General features: G+C 41.9%; 1 long non-coding RNA gene across 1 annotated transcript in view; it reads left to right on the top strand.

Annotated features, from left to right (window-relative positions):
* Nucleotides 1–8,029, top strand: part of LOC102387382 — a 10,696-nt gene extending 2,667 nt beyond the window's left edge. The window contains exons 2-4 of the long non-coding RNA XR_324995.2: nt 6,364–6,562; nt 6,814–7,001; nt 8,013–8,029. This is a non-coding gene — a long non-coding RNA (uncharacterized LOC102387382). The remainder of the gene's footprint in view (nt 1–6,363; nt 6,563–6,813; nt 7,002–8,012) is intronic.
* Nucleotides 8,030–17,190: the final 9,161 nt, after the last annotated feature.

Here is a 17,190-nt window from a genome sequence, read left to right as displayed (position 1 = left end):
GTGGGGGGGGGAATGTGGGGGGGAGGGGTGGGGGGGGGGGGGTTGTCCCCGCTTCCCTTGCCCCACATGTGCCCAGCTGGGCTCCGCTCACCACCCACAGTGCTGGACAGTATGAGTTCCTCCCGGGACCACCCCGCGCTGCATCGATGACCCATGCTTTTGCTGCCAGCTACTCCTCTTCCCACATGCACCGTGTCAGCAACATCAAGCTGATGCGGTGTGTGTGGGAACCTTGTCCTTTCCCCAACCCTTCAGCAGCCATTAGGAAGCTGCTGAAGGGCTAGGGGAGGGACAAGGGGTGGGAAAGAAAGTAAACAGTATTTATTTTCATTTCCCATTGTAGCATCTCAGGCCTTAGAAAACAGTTTGGCAAGCCGCATGGCGGCTCACGGGCCATATGTTGGACAAGCCAGATCTAAAGTAAGCAGGCGTGTTGCCTCTCATATGTCTTTATTATCATTTTTCCATTATATGGCCATAGAAGCCTATGTTTGCATTGGATATTAATAACTGGAGGATCGGGCTGAGGCTATTAGGGGAAGAAGGAGGTCTCATTGGGGACCCGCTGCAGTGTGGAGACCCCAGCACCAGAAAGGGTGCAGGAGCCCAAGTGAATTTTTGAGGGCTAGAGCCTTGGAGTCAAGCCCTGATTAGTGGGTTTTTGACTGACGGGCCTAGCTAGAGAGAGAAGGGGTAAGCCTACAGTGGCTGAGACCCCAACATAAAGAGGAATTTATAAATACCATCTGTGAGGGTTGGGCTGTGGTGTAGACCCCTGGCATCGGGGCAAGACATGGGCAGCCTCCTGCCTAATTAATTAAGATCATTTAATTAATTAACAATAAGGCAGGCAGTTGACCCAGAGCAGGTGGGTGGGGCTGTCAGTAGATGGACCCCAGCAGGCCCCCTGTTACAACTGCCTAGCTTATCAAATAGGAGCAACTGAGAAAGAAAAGACTAATGAGCTTTCTAAGGGTACAGATGGCATAATGGTTGGGATGTTCCTAATATACTTTAAACCCCAAGAATGTAGACACATAGCCACTTAACACTGGCTTAAACTATCTGGAATGTTTCAGAAACACACTGGGAAAATCAAGCACTGTTTTGAGCCATTCCCTTGTAAACTGGCTCCATGTTACATTGGGTTACAAAATATTCCCATGCCTAATGTCTGCTTAGTCCTCCAAGTATCCCAAAATGAACTGCTCCTCCTGCCCCCCAAAAAACAAACAAACAAACAAAAACCATTCAGGGCAAGGAGTTTCTTTGAAATACAGCCAGGACTCTATTATCCAAACTTCCACACCCAGCTTCTCCATACCTTGTGGTGTGGACAGACCGCAGGACCAGAGGTACAGACTTTAAGTCTCCATATCAAGTAAGAATCTTGTCCCCCTCCCATTCCTCCTGCTACCCTCTCCTCTCCCCTTGCATTTCCCCCATCCATCTGCTGCTGTTCCTGCTGTCCCCAGCTGATTTGAGGATGAGGGTATCCGGAGCTACTCCTGCCCTCTCCAGCTAGGAAGAGTGGCAGCAGTAGGCAGATTTCTCCTCTATGCCTGGTCCCCCTCAGATGTTCTCTGCCAGCCCAGGAGGAAGCACATGGAGGGGAACCCACTTGCTACCACCATCACAGTTCTTGGCTGAACCCAGCTGGAGCAGTTTTGGAACTCCCCATCTTCATCCCAAATTAACTGGTGGTGGGGGAGAGAGAATTGAAGTGGGATGGATGTACCACTGAGGATGGGGGAAAGAGAGGGAAAAGATTCTTACCTGATTTGTGGACAACTGCTCCAATGGTGTGGTCTGAAATGGGGGGTACAAATGTGTCACTGCACCCTTTCTGGATCTTTCCCTTCCAGCTGCTAAAGGATTATGTGGCCCTCTGCTTCTGGTTCCCAGGGTGCTGTGTGCTTTGGAGCCCCAACAATCTGTGACACTTTACAACCCCTGCCTTGAAAGCCACATTGTCAATTTCTATTCTTGCCTAGAAACCGTACAATCCAGGTTGCCAGGCTCATCTGGAGTGAGGGAGAGAAGTGGAGGGGTTGCCAGGAGTGGGGGTTGTCTGTGTGGCCACTTCACCCCAAATGAGCCAGGGAACCTGAAGTGCAGAGTGTCTAGCAAAGAAAGTGAAACTGACAGTGCAACTTTCAAGCTATGGAGATCTTAGGGGGACCTGAGAGCACACAGTTCCTAGGAACCATAATCAAGGGGCCACAAAGCCCCCCAGCACCTAAAAACCCCATCCATTCATAGATTTCATAGAAATCTAGAAGTCATGATGATCTCAGTACTCTACTTTTCATCATCACCTGAAAGCTTTGTGAATGTGCTTTCTCTTCAAAAATGTCTTTCAGCAGTGGTGCTCAACCTCCAACCCATGGAACTATGTCATTTGGCCTATGGGTCTCCCTATGGGTCTGGAAACTTGGTGGCAGTGGAGCAATGGCACCATTAATTGCTACTCCCTGACTGCCAAATTTCAAGCCCTGTAGGGAGCCCATGGACCAGATGATGTTGCCCTGTACTCCACACTGTGCTGGTGCATGTTTGGGCCAGCCCACAAAGTCAGTTTGGACTTGTAGGGCTGGGCCTACACACAGTTGGATCTTACTCGCACACCAACCCTGTGCTGGGTTCAGCACACAGCCTGGCTTTGTATGTGGGATCTAGCACATGGGCCAGCCTTGCACCACTCATCCATCTTGTAGGGCCAGAAGGTTGAGCACGGCCGTCCTAGAGGAAGCCCTACTTGAAATGAAAGGATGCTTCCTTGTCTGTGCCTCATTCTTTCCTCAGCCAATTTTTTGTGGGTGTTGAATAGGACTTGTTATTCTCCTGAACCATTGAAAGTTTCATACTGGATACATATTTGGTACATAATGAGGGTTAGCTCTGCAGACATGCCCTGACCTCAGATGTGGTAGGTTTTTTTCTTTACTCATTGAACACTCTGGAAGGATCCACTCCAGTTTCAGTATGCTGGTGGCTCTTGAACTGGTGGGGTTTGAGATATGGACCTTGACCGTTACAGTCTGCACTCAGATTACTAATTAGTTCAATATGAGCCACTGAGCACCTTCCAGAAGTAATGACTTCTGCTCACTCGATGTTTTGGTTGACTTTGAAATGGAGACTCATAAATGTTACCTAATCCTATTCCAATTTCTCTGATCTTGTTGCCATTTCCCTGATCCAGGCAGTCCATGACATTTTATGATTAATTGGTATGTCAATTATAGTCCATAAATACATACATGTAAGTTTTAATAAAGGAATTTGTTTTGCCTTTGTGGACTACAGATCCACGTAAAAAAGAACTGCCAATAAAAGCCAAGTTTAAAAAAAAAAAAAAAAAAAAATCATTCTCTCAAATCAAAACAGTAAAGACTTCTAACAGCAGGGCTGTAGTTTTCCTAAAATCCTAATTATAGTGAATTAAATGACTAAAATGCCGCTAATTACTTTTTAATTTCAAGAGAGATGTTTACAAAGCACAATATAATGAGTAATACAGTACTTCAAATGATTACTAATGTTGCCATTTTGTCTGACTTAATCTCAATTAGTATAAATCACATTGTCATCATTGCTAATTGCCATTCCTTTTGAGCAAAATGCTAATTTCTCTGTACAGTCATACAATTGCTGTTTGTTTTCCCCTAAATTATTTCATTTGAGGGGCCCTGATAAACAGACTGCTTAGAGCCCCTGTATATTCTGGATTTCAAGTGAAGGATATCCAGGGATGGCTGATACTTTTTTTGCGGGGGGGGAGGGGGGGTTTACAGTATTTTTTTTTAATTATTTAATCCCTTGATGCTCTAGCAAGCAAATATAATAAATTTCTACCAACCTGTTCATTTAAAAGATTTTTCTTGCTTTATAGACTGACAGAAATGGTCTTCATTATTCAGATTGGAAAGAAGATTTTGAATTTCTTTTAAGGAAAAATAATACTTGGCCCTTGCTGTGGTTTGTTTTATGCCAAGATCTCACAGTACTTTGAGATGTTAAGTATGAGCACAAAGAAGTTAAAGTGATTTGCTCAAGGTCACAGAGTGTAGCAAGAGAGTGACAAAGCTCTAAATAAAACCTATATGTCTATCATAACTTGTGCTGTAACTAGTAGACCATGCTCAGTCTTTCCTAAAATTTACTGAAGTGCATCAGGGGTTTCTCAAACACCAAAGGACATTCAACCTTCAAGGCATTATGAAGTATATTGTGGATCACATGCTTCAACAATATATATGGATCCAGGGCAGAGTACAGTGCCTTTTACCAATGCCTCCATTCCTTTTTCTCAGAGATGGAATTTTCTAATCCTTTAGCCATCAACATAATCTAAACACTAAGGCTCTCTCTGGCTTGATTGGTTGTTTTTTGTTTTCTTTGTTTGCTTTTTTGTTTGATGTGTGTGTTTTGCAAGGCCACCTAAGGCATTTGCCCTCATCTTTAAGACCTTCAGTAAGATTGGTCCCAATCTAAGTCAGAGATTTAGAGACTCCTTCACTATCAAAAAGCCGGAAGCTGAATTGATTCAGTCTTTGCACATTAGTCTAAACTGCATAGATTAAACCAATAAGCAAGTGAACAGGCATTCACTTTTGATTCTGGAAATGCAGTCACATGCCTGCAGTGACCCATGCCAGAAGCTGGGGGACACTAGATCATGCTTCCATGCTCAGCTGGAGCAGACAGCTTGGGCCAAGGCTAACCTGCCCACCCTATGAGGTGAGGCTTACAGGGGAGGTACACAGCATCCTGGGATGCTGGGTAACTGTCATTTACTTGAATGTGGAGGGCATCTAGGACAGAAATTCAATAAACAGATGTAATCTAAACCAGTTAAGTCTGATACTATATCATCCAGGTTTATCTTAACCTGGTTTTTGGCTATTTTGGAAGTGGTTTATGTGGCTAAATTTCTATTACGTCACAGATTTGAACTGGTTTCTGATCATACAGGTTCATGTGCAATTTATGTCCCTACCTCTCTCACTCCCCCTGAATCGTATTAGGAATACCATGGTGAAGAAAGCCAATACAGCTGAAGGAGCTCAGGACAAAGCTTTCAGTATCCTGGGACAAATCATCCTTGTTAAAAGGTCCCAAAAGCAGAATTTCTTGCTGCAAGAGATTAGGGTGACACCTTTATTTTTTTTCTTACTTTTTATATCAGTCAGCTTCAATACTCATATGGGAGCATAATGTGTAGGGATGGAGAAAACTCCACTTCCTCACACTGAAAAATGCCACTTTTTACATCACCTCCATGTAGGTAGATAGAGAGATCTACAAAGCAATGGATCCTCCATCCTCATCATCTCTCCAGTGTGTTAGAGGCCCCCCCTGGAAAAACTGAGCTCACATGTATGCAGGAGTTGAAAATCCTCTACGTACTTCATTCCCTTTACAAAGCTTAGTCATGCTATTTCCAGTACACTGAAATGCACCAACCAATGCATCTCAAGTAAAACTAATGATGTCATCCTCCCATTCTACTTGGTATTGGTGAGGCCCCAGTTGGAGTACTGCACCCAGTTCTGGATGCCTCACTTCAACAAGGATGTGGAGAACCTTGAAAGCATAGACAACTGGTAGGGAGGGACGGGGGGCCATGTGCCCCCCCTCCACCCCCCACCCCCCAACAGGGCCATCCCTACTGCCAACACCGCCTGTGGCATCTGCGGGTGCTTGACATGCCCCTCAACAGGGCCATCCCCACTGCTGATGCTGCCAGCAGCATCTGTGGATGCTTGCCAGCTCTGCCACTGACACCAGAGGTAGCATCTGCAGATGCTCACCAGCTCTGTCCCCATTGCCAACACAGCCAGAGGCTTCCGTGGGTCCCTCTCTAGACTCGGGAGTCACCAGTCACCCATGCTTGAAACAGTCCACTTATGATTAGAAGTCTGGAGGACAGGCCATATGAGGAGATGCTAAAGGACATGGAACTGTTCAGCCTGGAAAAGGGAAGACTTAAGGGGGACCAAAGCCCAGAGAGCCAGGAAATAGCTTTCTTTGTCCTTTACAGCACAATTCAGGTCACACATTTTTTTAACACACATTTCTGCCAGAAAAAAGGGGACTCATTCTCACTAATTATTGTATATTCCCCACTTACATCAAAGATGTAAAGGATACATTTGAGAAAACAAGATAATTTATGTTTCCTAAAATACCTAATTTAAATTGACTACTATGCCAGTTACTGTGTATTATTATATAAGGAGATTAGATTATTGAAAAATCAACAGCTGGTTTACAACAGGAGTATAACAATGATGAATATTTAAAACATCTCCAGAGCTGCCATTCTGTCTATCTGTCTACCTTTCTTTCTGCTTCTAGCTCTCCTTCTGCTAGAAGAAAAGGATGACTTTTGAGAGGGGATTGCACAGGTTGTGAGACAAGACAGATGCAGTTGCTGCTGGAGGGATACCATAAACAGAGTCTGAGCTTGAAATGCGGAACCAAAAAAGAAAGCAGTTTATTCCAATGGCCTGATCTGAGCCTGCACCATCCATAAAAATCAACCAGAGCTCAAATGGTAAAAGATACATTAAATTGTAAAGGGATTTATTGTGAAATGGTTGTTTGCTGAAATAGGTGTTATAGTGATTTCTGAGTGAATTTCTACCTCCCCAAAGGCTGTAGGAGACCCAAGGTAACGGCAAGATTTTGCAACTAACAGCTGTGTAAGCCCTTGCCTATCTGAATACAATTTAACCATTGTACTTAAATAGGGCACATACATTTCCATATTTATAGCTAGCTCTCTTTTTAAACACGATGCTATAGGATGTACAAAGAAGGAAGATCCTGATTCTTCAATGGTGATGGCTATCCAGAACACCAACTGAAGTCAGCAGGAGTACCTCAGCAACTTTGAAAAAAAATCAGGCTTCCTATGATCTGAGATACTATGGACAATCAAGCTGAACTTTACTGAAGGCAAAAAAACTGATTTCAGTTACACTAGAGTGGAGGTATATAATATATCCAGAATGTTTCCACTGATGTTCATTACACAATCCTTAACTAGACAATCGCCTAGTGAGACTTAATCCTGAGAGACACGAAGAACTAGCATGTTGAAATTCACTGAAATTAAGAGATGTTTTGCCACTGGCCAGGATAAGACCCAATGGGAATTGCAGTTGATCTACTTAACAAAATTCTGTGCCTTAAAATGCTGTTTTCCCCAGTGTAGAACATTCTTTGCAAACTTTGTGAGTCATTCTGAAGTTAGAAAGCTTTACGATTCTCCCAGCCTTCATTATAATGCAGTTAAGTTACCCTTCAAGATTGTTTTTCAGTGCTGATGGCTAAACTTGACCTTTCGTACAAGTACATGAAAAGCCACTAGGACTGTGCCATTGTTGACTAAAAGAATGACAGGGAGATGGGGGAAAAAATAGCTGTACATCTAATCATTTTGCATTATCCAAGCTTACACAATAAATAGTGTAATCAATCTTCAAAGAAAATGTGCCATAGAAAGAAGAACTGCATTATGGAGTAAATATCACTGGTTTTATTGGACTTGTATTCTGGTTACTTATCACTTATCTGTAGCAAATTCCTGAATGACAAGCACAGCACACTAGAGAAACAGCAAAGGTGATAGTCATCCTTTTAGGGTTTATTGCCTAAATTGTTCTGTTAGACTTTTTTCTTAGCTTTTTCTTAGCTTTTTTTACAGTTTGCAGAATGGATGTATTGGTGAGGGGTTAGAACTAGAATGAAGCAAAGTTTTTTTTGTTTTGTTTTGTTTTGTCACCTGGTTTCATGTTTCATTTTAAATTCAGGTGAGGTTCATGCACTTATCACATGAGACCAGAATGCATTTATGCTCCTATGCAAAATCATGTCTATTTATCTATTGGCTTATGTATTCCTATTTTCCCATAGTGCCCATTGTTAGAGTATGTGAACATTATACAAGACTCAGGAAATGTAATGAAATTCTTTTAATTTTTGGCTTTGTTTGAACTTAGAATTCAGAGAAACCCACATTTTTAACATGAAAGTTGAAAAGGTCCTTGCAGTTCCCTGTAGTCAGAAAAAAGCTCAGTTTTGTAGACCACAAGAGAAGAACTTCCACTGGCAAATCATATGACTGTTGGTAAGTAATTTAATCTCAATTTTATGTACAAATAGAGATTACACAGAGATAGACCTCAACACCAGAACTCAGAACTTTCTCAAAGTTTAAAGGTGCTAGGAAATAGAGTTCTAGATCCTAACATGTAAGCTGGTTTTGATTTGGGGCTTTTGCTTTAGCTCTAACTAATAGCATAACACGTTTGCTTATTGGTCTTCAGTTTGTAACATCATCTTGAAACTTGGATGAAAGGAATAATATAAAGGGATTTGATGGATCTCTTTGGCATGTAAAGAGGAAGCAATTAATCACTAAATGTTAGCATAAAATGAAACAACCAGGGAATACTTTAAATAGTGAAATTCAACTTATGTGTTAATTAAATGCAATTATCCTATAAATCTTTAATTAAGAATGCTTTCTGTCTGTGCAGAAGCAGAAATCATATTCAAGTGTCCCTTAATCCTGCTGATACTGATGATACTGCAGGCATGCCAGAGCCTCATGAAACAGAGTATGTCCCATGAGCTTTGCTCCCATCTCAGTAAGGCGGAAGGTATCCGCTTTGTGTTTATTACAATATCAATTGAGAAATCACCCTTAGCTCATACTTGGTAAAAGAGATTATAGGGCTCTGTCATAGCAGAAGACTTAATGACTCAGTGACTCTTCTATTTTGATCATTCAGTTTAAACATTGTAATGAAGCATTGTAGATTCTTAGTATCTGGTAAACACACTATTCACAGGTGTTTTTGTATATCCCACGAAACTAACTGATTTGGGATCAAGTGATGGCAAGGGTAATGGAGGACAATTTCCCAATGTAGAAACACATATTTCCATGCACTTTATGCCATAAAGTCACTGTGATGTTGAGTTTCCACAGCAGCAGAAAGATCCTTACAGACAGAGCCATGGGCTTAGTTTAGACATTTAATAACATGTTGTCAACAAGTGTCAATTGCTGTTATTGGAAATTGCTCCTCAATCAGTTGTAGGTGACATCAGTGTCATTGTTTGTCTAATGGTGAAACCTCAGGGGGAAGAGGGAGGCTCAAGCATTATCGTTTCAAAGCTTATTGCAATTCTGTCCCTCTGGTGGGTGCTGGAGGTGATTTCTAAACAACCAAAAAATGCTTTGCATTCTGATTTCTAGTTTAGATAATAGTTGAGCCTGAGAGAATACTTTACACTCATTCTGACAAAACAATGGAGATCATGATGGATTCCAGTCTCCTGTGAGGTCACTTAATGATGTGAACGTAGAGACAATATGATCAGCACAACTGCAGGGCCCTGTTGAAAGCTAATGAACAAAAAGAAGCTTATGAACCAAAAAAGAAAAATGAATGCTGACAATCTACAACACTGAAACTTTTTTCCCCTGTTACTCTTCCCTCACAGTTTGGTGGTTTATTGCAAAAGCTATGATGTTATTCTGGCCAATAACATTGTTTGAATGAGTCATCCTTAAAATTACAGTTGTACTTTCATGCTGCTAGTTGAATTTGGAGGAGTAGCAAAACCACAAAACATGACATTTTTGTGCATTGATTCTTTTGTGATTCATGCTCTTTTTTTTTTTTCTTTTGAAGATGCTTGATAATATAAACACAAAGAAACCTTTTATTCTTTTATGCAAGCAACCAAATAGCTAATTATAGCTAGGGTCAACTATACGATGGCTGAGCTGGACATTTTTTGAAGTCTTCCCATTCATCTTTAAGAAATTCCCTCAAAATATAATTTACCATATCTTGTCAGTCCACTGACCTACTATGTGTATCACCCTATCTTTGTCACTAGCCACAATTGAAGACCTCATGATGAAAGGAAAAATTCATCCCTTCCTCCCTATTACCTCTTCCTCTCTCTTTCCTCCCTATTACCTCTAGACCACAAGATTGATCAGCAATGAAGCATGGGGTTTTACTTCCACTATTTTAGCAATTCCAGCTGTAAATGCTATAATTTAGCTGTACATTCTGCCAATTTCTTTCTTTAAAAATGCAACTGTGTTGTAGAAACATAGGACTAGCCATATGGGATCAAACCGTTGGCTGACTCAGTCGGTGCATCTACATGAGATATTACGGTGACATAGCATCAGCAGGCACGAACTGTGACGCCGCCACTGCTGCAACAGTAGCTCTTTGCTACTGTGCAGTAGGTTCAGAAACAATCCATGGGCTGTTGGGACTGCACAGTATCAGCAATTTACAGTCCCAACTGCATAGTCAGGCACATGTGTAGACATGCCTAATAGCCAGCACCAAGTGCTTTGGAGGAAGAGGCAATAAACCAAGGGAGGCATGAGATAATTTGCTCCCTATGGATCTCTCATTCTAATCCCAGTACTTAGAGTTTAGCTTCACTGCTGAACCATGAGGTTATATCTTCTTTCCAAAGCTATTTTTAGCAATGCATTGATTTGCCTTGATGACCTTCTGAACAGCTGTAAAACACAGTGGCAATCTTCCATGTAACAGTAGCACTTGAAGAGGCGCATACAGCGATTACGATTAAAAAGTCTATGTCTGCCAACAGTAACTAAGAAAGTGCTTGAGATACACTATACTTAGAATAGGAGATAACAACATATTTTTAAACCATATATTAGATGCAGTGACAGACGTTAAAATGTCAACATTTACCCAAAGGTAACATTATCTGAGTGAGTGCAGTGCTTCAATTATTGTGGGTCAATGTTGACTTTTTAATGACAACCCCTGCAATATATGGGGCAGCACTGGAAATACATCTTACTTCAAGTGTCATTTGACAGCAGTGGTATTGTTAACCTGGGCAAATGGGAAAAGAAAAAGATGAACTGCTTTTGAAACATCTCAGAAAGTATAAGCAATATCTGTGTACAAGGAGGTTTGACATTTTACCCAAGCTCAAAAATATAACTGTCTTTATTCTGTTACATATTCAGGACCTATTTTATCTGAACTTACTTTCTACTAGAAGGAGGTTTAAAGAACTTCTGCAGTGAGCAGCTTACTTTGGGTTAACATTAAATTTCATAGAGAATTTAATTCAGAGACATAAGAATAACAGCATGGGTATCTTCATACTGCCAGAGAAGTAGGGGGACACAAACTTTTCAATCCCTATATCATTTTTTCTTCATTTATCTGTCTATCTAACACTTGGTAAGTATTAAAGCTATATTACTACTGAAAAACCTTCCATTTCTCTAATGAAATACCAAAAATTACTCAGAAAACTAAATTCAAAGTGCATTTCCTCTGACTATACAGACATCCTTGCACTTGTCTTTAACTAACAGTGAATGATTAAAGTTCTCCAGATCTTTTTTCAAATCCAAGGGCAATTTTTGTTTCCACATTGACTTGTGGTGGTGAACTCCAACACCAGTGTGAAGGAATGCTTCATTCTCATTAGGTTGAAGTGATTCAGGTGGAAAAGCAACAGCTTGATGGCACTATCAACTATGTAACAGTCATTAATGCTACTTTAATATTTAGGTATAATAAATAAAAAAAAAGGTAAAATAAACAATTATTATTATAACTGATGTAGACAAAACTGCTGTAAAGTGAATAGATAACTGGTTGGATCACGCTGCTCAAAGAATAATCATCAGTTGCTCCATGTCTATTTGGGAAGAGGTATCAAGTAGGGTTCCTCACTTATCTGTCCTAGGTTCATTAATGATATGGAAGAAGGGAGAACACAGTTTGCAGATGACACCAAGATGGGTGGAGTTGCATAAAAAGTGATCCAAAATTAATTGAATGAAATTCAGTAAGGACAAGTGACATTTACATACAAAATAGAGACCAAGGAATGACTGGTTAGGCTGCAGTATTATAGAAAAGGACCCGGTGGTTATTATATACCGGGGTGGGCAAAATGTGGCTCAGGGGCCAGATGCGACCCTCCAAGCCATTCTATCCAGCCTGCAGAGCCCCTAAAAAATTTAGAAAATTTAATAATAATCTGCCCTTGGCTGCCTGTCATGTGGCCCTTGATAGCTTACCAAAACTCAGTAAGCAGCCCTCTGCCCAAAATATTTGCCCACCCTTGTTATAGACCATTAGCTAGAATATGGGTACAGACATATAAGCTTGCTCTAAATGAGAAGGCTTTGCAAGAAGTGATCTGAGTTACAAGAATGTCTTGGAACAAACAGAAGTTCAATGTTGGTTCCAGGGGGGAGGGAAATCTAGCTGCTAACTGGGAGCCTGCAGCAGGTTTCCCCCGGCAATGTCCCCTCCTCTCTCCCAGCTTCTCCATATTATGGAATGGGTGGGGGGATAGGGAGCAGAGGGATCTCATTCTAAGGTTTCCCCAGCTGGCTCTGGAGCATGGGATGGGTGAATTGGAGCCCCCCCCCCCCCCCCCCCCCGGGGGTGGAGGGGTAGGGCTCCAATACACCCACCCCACCCTCTAATGAGGGTTGAAAAACTCCCAGACCAAACTCCCTCTGCTACCTTTCCCCCCTCCCATTCTGAAAAGAGCTGCAGGCTGACAGGCAGTGCAAACAGAAGTTACAGAAGATGCCTGTTCTTAAATGTCTTTTCACTGTATTGGCCATTTTTAAGCTATCTGCAGCTGTGCACTTGTGTTTGGCCATAGCTATAAACTGCCTTTTGTGGCTAGATCAGGTGAAAATTGTCACTCCTGTCTACCTTCTATGACCCTACAGTGTTGTCTTGTTGCAAAATAAAAAGCCAATAGCAAACTGGGCTATATGTATAGAAGGGTCACCTGCAAGTTAAGAGAAATTGTTCTCCTACTATATTCTATTTTAGTGCGGCCTCATTGGGAATGTTGTCCGTGTATAGACAAACTGAGGGGGGTGTATACATGACACTTTAAAGCGGGCTAAATGCTTTTGCACCATTTTAATGGTATCAGTGTTTGCACACCTTGGCAGCATATTGCACATTAATTCCAGCTGCTGTAGGAAATTTGGTGGCATAATGCACCTTAAATGACTTGTGTTTGGTCACACACAGACATATATATGTATACAAGTCCACACAGTGACACTGACAACACTGTCACTTAAATTTTGGGAAATGCTCACATGGGATATCTTTAGGAAATTTACTTAATGTAAATGTAGTATGCTGGACTGAGATGCATCAGTTTTCCTAGGTTTCATACCAATGTACTTCATCATCCCTCAGTGGGCTGAATGAGAAGAATTTAGTTCTTCTTGGCTAATATATCCCTTAACCTTACAGCACAGAGGGAGAGCAATGTGCACACCTGTACAGCTGTACAATTGTCAGTCAGACTGCCAACGGATCAAATAAGAATCAATGAAAAAACAATGATCAGATTACATTCCCCAGTCCATCATAATTTACTATATTAAAAAATACTGAAGCAGGGGAAATTTGGTGTAGAAATTTCCACAAATGATTCTTTGAGGAGCTCTGAGAGAACACATTTAATATGTAAGGTTGCTTGTTTTGGTGTCACAAATCAACTGCATGGAGGTCCCTAAACTTTGTCCCTGGTTACAGGGGTGCGCAAAGTGGGCCCTATTCGATTTGGATTCGGATTCAGCCCAAATCAGGGACGGTGATTTGATTCATTGATTCAGATCACTGTCCCTGATTTAATTCAGCTGAATCCAAATGTGAAGATTCAATGCTGATTCAGAGAATCAGTGATTTGGACATAGACACCGTTTTAAAAGGTTTTTCTACATACCTCGAAGCAGCAGGCTCAGCTCATGGTACTGCGATGCTGGGACACATGAAGCGTCCCACAAGGGGGGGGCTCCACATGCTCAGCGGTGAACTCAGAAGTGGACCAGAACTACTTCCGGTCCACTTCCAGGTCTGCCAGGGAGAACGTGGGGAACCCCCCTGTGCCCCCCCCCAGCTTGGTGACTGGCCACACGGGGACCCTGGGTGCCCCCCCCGGACCCAGGAAGCACCAGTCACTGTGCCAGAGGCACATGGGGGTGGGGGCCTGCATGTTCACCGGTGGACCCAGAAGTGCTTCTGGTCCAGTCCCAGGTCTGCTGCCGAGCACACTGGGGAGCCCCCCACACTCCTGTGGGACACTCCATGCACCCCAGCATCACAGCATTCATGAGCCCTGGATACCTAGAGGTAGGTAGAAAAAACATTTAAAGCTGTCTCTGTGTCCGAATCTCCAAATCTTTCCAAATCTCTCTAAATCGATTCAGAGAGATTAAAGGGTTCTCTGATTTGATTCAGATTTGGAGATTCAGCCACTAAATCAGGCCAGAGTGATAAAGTGATGGCATTAGCTGAAAAGGGAAGAAAGCCTGGAAGAAAACTAGGGCTAGATGAGGGGAGAACAGTCTCTCATGCCTTATGTGGCATCTGTTTTTCCCCTGTCTCCCTCAACTTCAGCTCCACTTCTCTCACACAAAAATCACCTACACTTGCCAAGAGTGTGATTTCCAAACTTCCTTCCATGTGAAGGAAGGCAGATTTGAGTGGAAATATCTGACTTCAAGTGACAATCTCAGCATTTATCCTTTCAGAATGTCTTTAAACAGTCCTGTAGATGTGTATCCATGGAGTGCCAAATGAAATACTATAGCTACACAAGCCCACAGGTGAGAGAGAATCCCTTAGCTCATAATAAATCAGTATAAAAGTGGAATCTTTCATTTTAGCATCCTTAAATGATGCCTCAGGGGATTGCTGATGGGTAGGGGGAAGCTATTTAAGTTTCCACAATGCGCTGGCAAGTACCCAAGATAACTCATAAAAGTGAATTGTACTTGTGAAGTATGTTCTTAATGGGGTTACATAGTGAACAACTGATAATAACTGAGTGAGGAACATGGAAGTCCTCATTCTCCATGTGCGCTATTTTTTTTTATGGTTGAATTCTAGCAACTTGCATTGAATAACCCTTAATTTACACTGATGGAAATCAGCCTCTGACAGGCCTTCCTGTGAACTCTCTAAGGTAGAAGGCATAACCAGACAAATCCAAGGTAAATGGGCACTCATATCATATGGTAGTCTCTCTCTATCCAGAGTTATCTTCTTGCAACATAAAAATAAATGTCAGTGTAGTTACAATAGATATGTTAAAGAAAGCAGTGCTGTTCTGCATGGGAAACGAATGTTTTTTACTCACAGAGTAAGGTACTAATCACTAGCAGTAGGAGTGGAAGAATCAGCCTTTTGTTTTGCCTTCATCTACACCTTTAAGCTGAACTCATCATAAAAAGGTTATAACCCCCTGGAGATTTATATAACCTTTAATGAATACATTAGAAAGAGGAAAATGACTCCAAAATGAATCCCACTTAAGGCTGTTTTTTGCCTTCCTGTTCTAACTGATCTGTAAGAATTAGTTAAGCTAATTAACAGTTTGATTTTGCCTGGGAAAGTACCCATTAGGGAGCACAGACTTAGTTTGCTAGTTCTGGGTGAAATTCACCCTTGTGCCACTGGTACAAGAGAATGATCCTATCCTTAATGAAGTGGACTGGGAATGAAAGATCAAACTGCATTTCCCTGCTGTTCCAGAGACTTCTAGATGATCTTGGACAAGCACTCTTGCCTCTTTGTGCCTCAGCTCCCCATTTATGCATTTAAGATCTTCTCAGAAGTGACTGCTTTTTAGTCTGTGTTTCTACTGTGTCTGGCCCTACAACCTCTCAGGTTTAGTGGGTGGGGCTAGTAGTCACTGCTGTAATAGAGAAAAGAAAACAAAAAAACCACTCAAATCCTAGTTTGTAGTTTTAAACATGATTTAGTCCACCAAAACAGGCCTTTTTTCTGCCCCCTGCATACTCATGAATTTCACTGTTTGTGGAAAGCTTCCATATGGCTTCCACAGCAATGCAACTAAAGAGAAACTATGTTCACTAAGTAAATTCATGTCTCTTAAATTCATGTCTCTCAAGTTAATCTGAAATCCAGCTTTGTTTGACATCCACAAAAACTGTTCATATTGTCACTACTGTATTAGATGCCAGCGTTCCCTGACCAGACTGTAATGAAATTTTGCCCATCTGGCTGCATGTATTAAACTTTAAATCTTTCAGCTGTACCTGGCTGGTTGCAAGTGGTAATGGATGTACACTAAAGTTTCCCCTGATGTCATAAAAATGCATACCTCTGCCAGGTGGAAGTTCATACAGGAAGTTTTGGCTGTAGTGAGAGACAAATAAAATTAGGGTTGTTTGTGTGTATGAACACACATGCGGGGTTACCGTAAAGGTTGCAAGCAACTTAAGCTAAGGGGCCTTAATAAAAAGACAAATACCATTAATGAAAGGCAAGGCATGGTGGGATGATATTTTTCCACTCTTGTTCTTAGATTCAGAGTATTCCAAATGTTCACAGGGACATGGAAAATACGGAAACTTAACGATACCTTTACAATGTAATAGAAGTTAAGAACAGTGTAAAAAGAGACATAAGCTGTAGGGCTGTGCAAAGCTTTGGTCCCTGATTTAATTCAGCCCAATTCAGTGGCCGAATCCCTGAATCCAATTCGAATCGGGAGGCGCTTTAATCTCTTCGAATCGAATCAGAACCCTCCGAATCAATTTGGGGAAGTTCGGAAAGATTCGATGAATTTGGACATAAACACAGCTTTAAATGTTTTTCTACATACCTCAAGGTACCTGGTGGCTTATAAATGCTGAGATGCTGGGGTGAATGGAGCAGCCCACAGGAGTGCAGGGGCTCCCCAGCACGCTTGGCAGCAGACCCAGAAGTGGACCAGAATCATTTCTGGTCCACTTCCGGGCCTGCTGGGGACTTTTGGGTCTGCAACTCTGCGATGGGTGCCTCCTGGGTCTGGGGTCCCGCTGTGGCTGATTGTGGCCGATGCTCCATTCAAATAGCTTGTGAAACTATCGCAGTATTCCCAAGCTGCACCTGGTACCTTGACGTATGTAGAAAAAATATTTAAAGCTGTGTCTATGGCCGAATCGCTGATTCTCCAAATCTGCATCCAATTTTCAGATTCGGATTTGTCTGAATTGAATCGGGGGCAGGGATTTGAATCAACTAATTGAATCACTGTCCCTGATTCAGGCCGAATCCAAATCTGAATTGAATATGGCCCATTTTGTAC

The sequence above is a fragment of the Alligator sinensis genome, unplaced genomic scaffold (genome assembly GCF_000455745.1).
Source record: "Alligator sinensis unplaced genomic scaffold, ASM45574v1 scaffold267_2, whole genome shotgun sequence".
Lineage (NCBI taxonomy): Eukaryota > Metazoa > Chordata > Crocodylia > Alligatoridae > Alligator > Alligator sinensis.
Note: the sequence above shows the minus strand (reverse complement) of the source record. Positions and strands in the feature narration are given on the sequence as shown.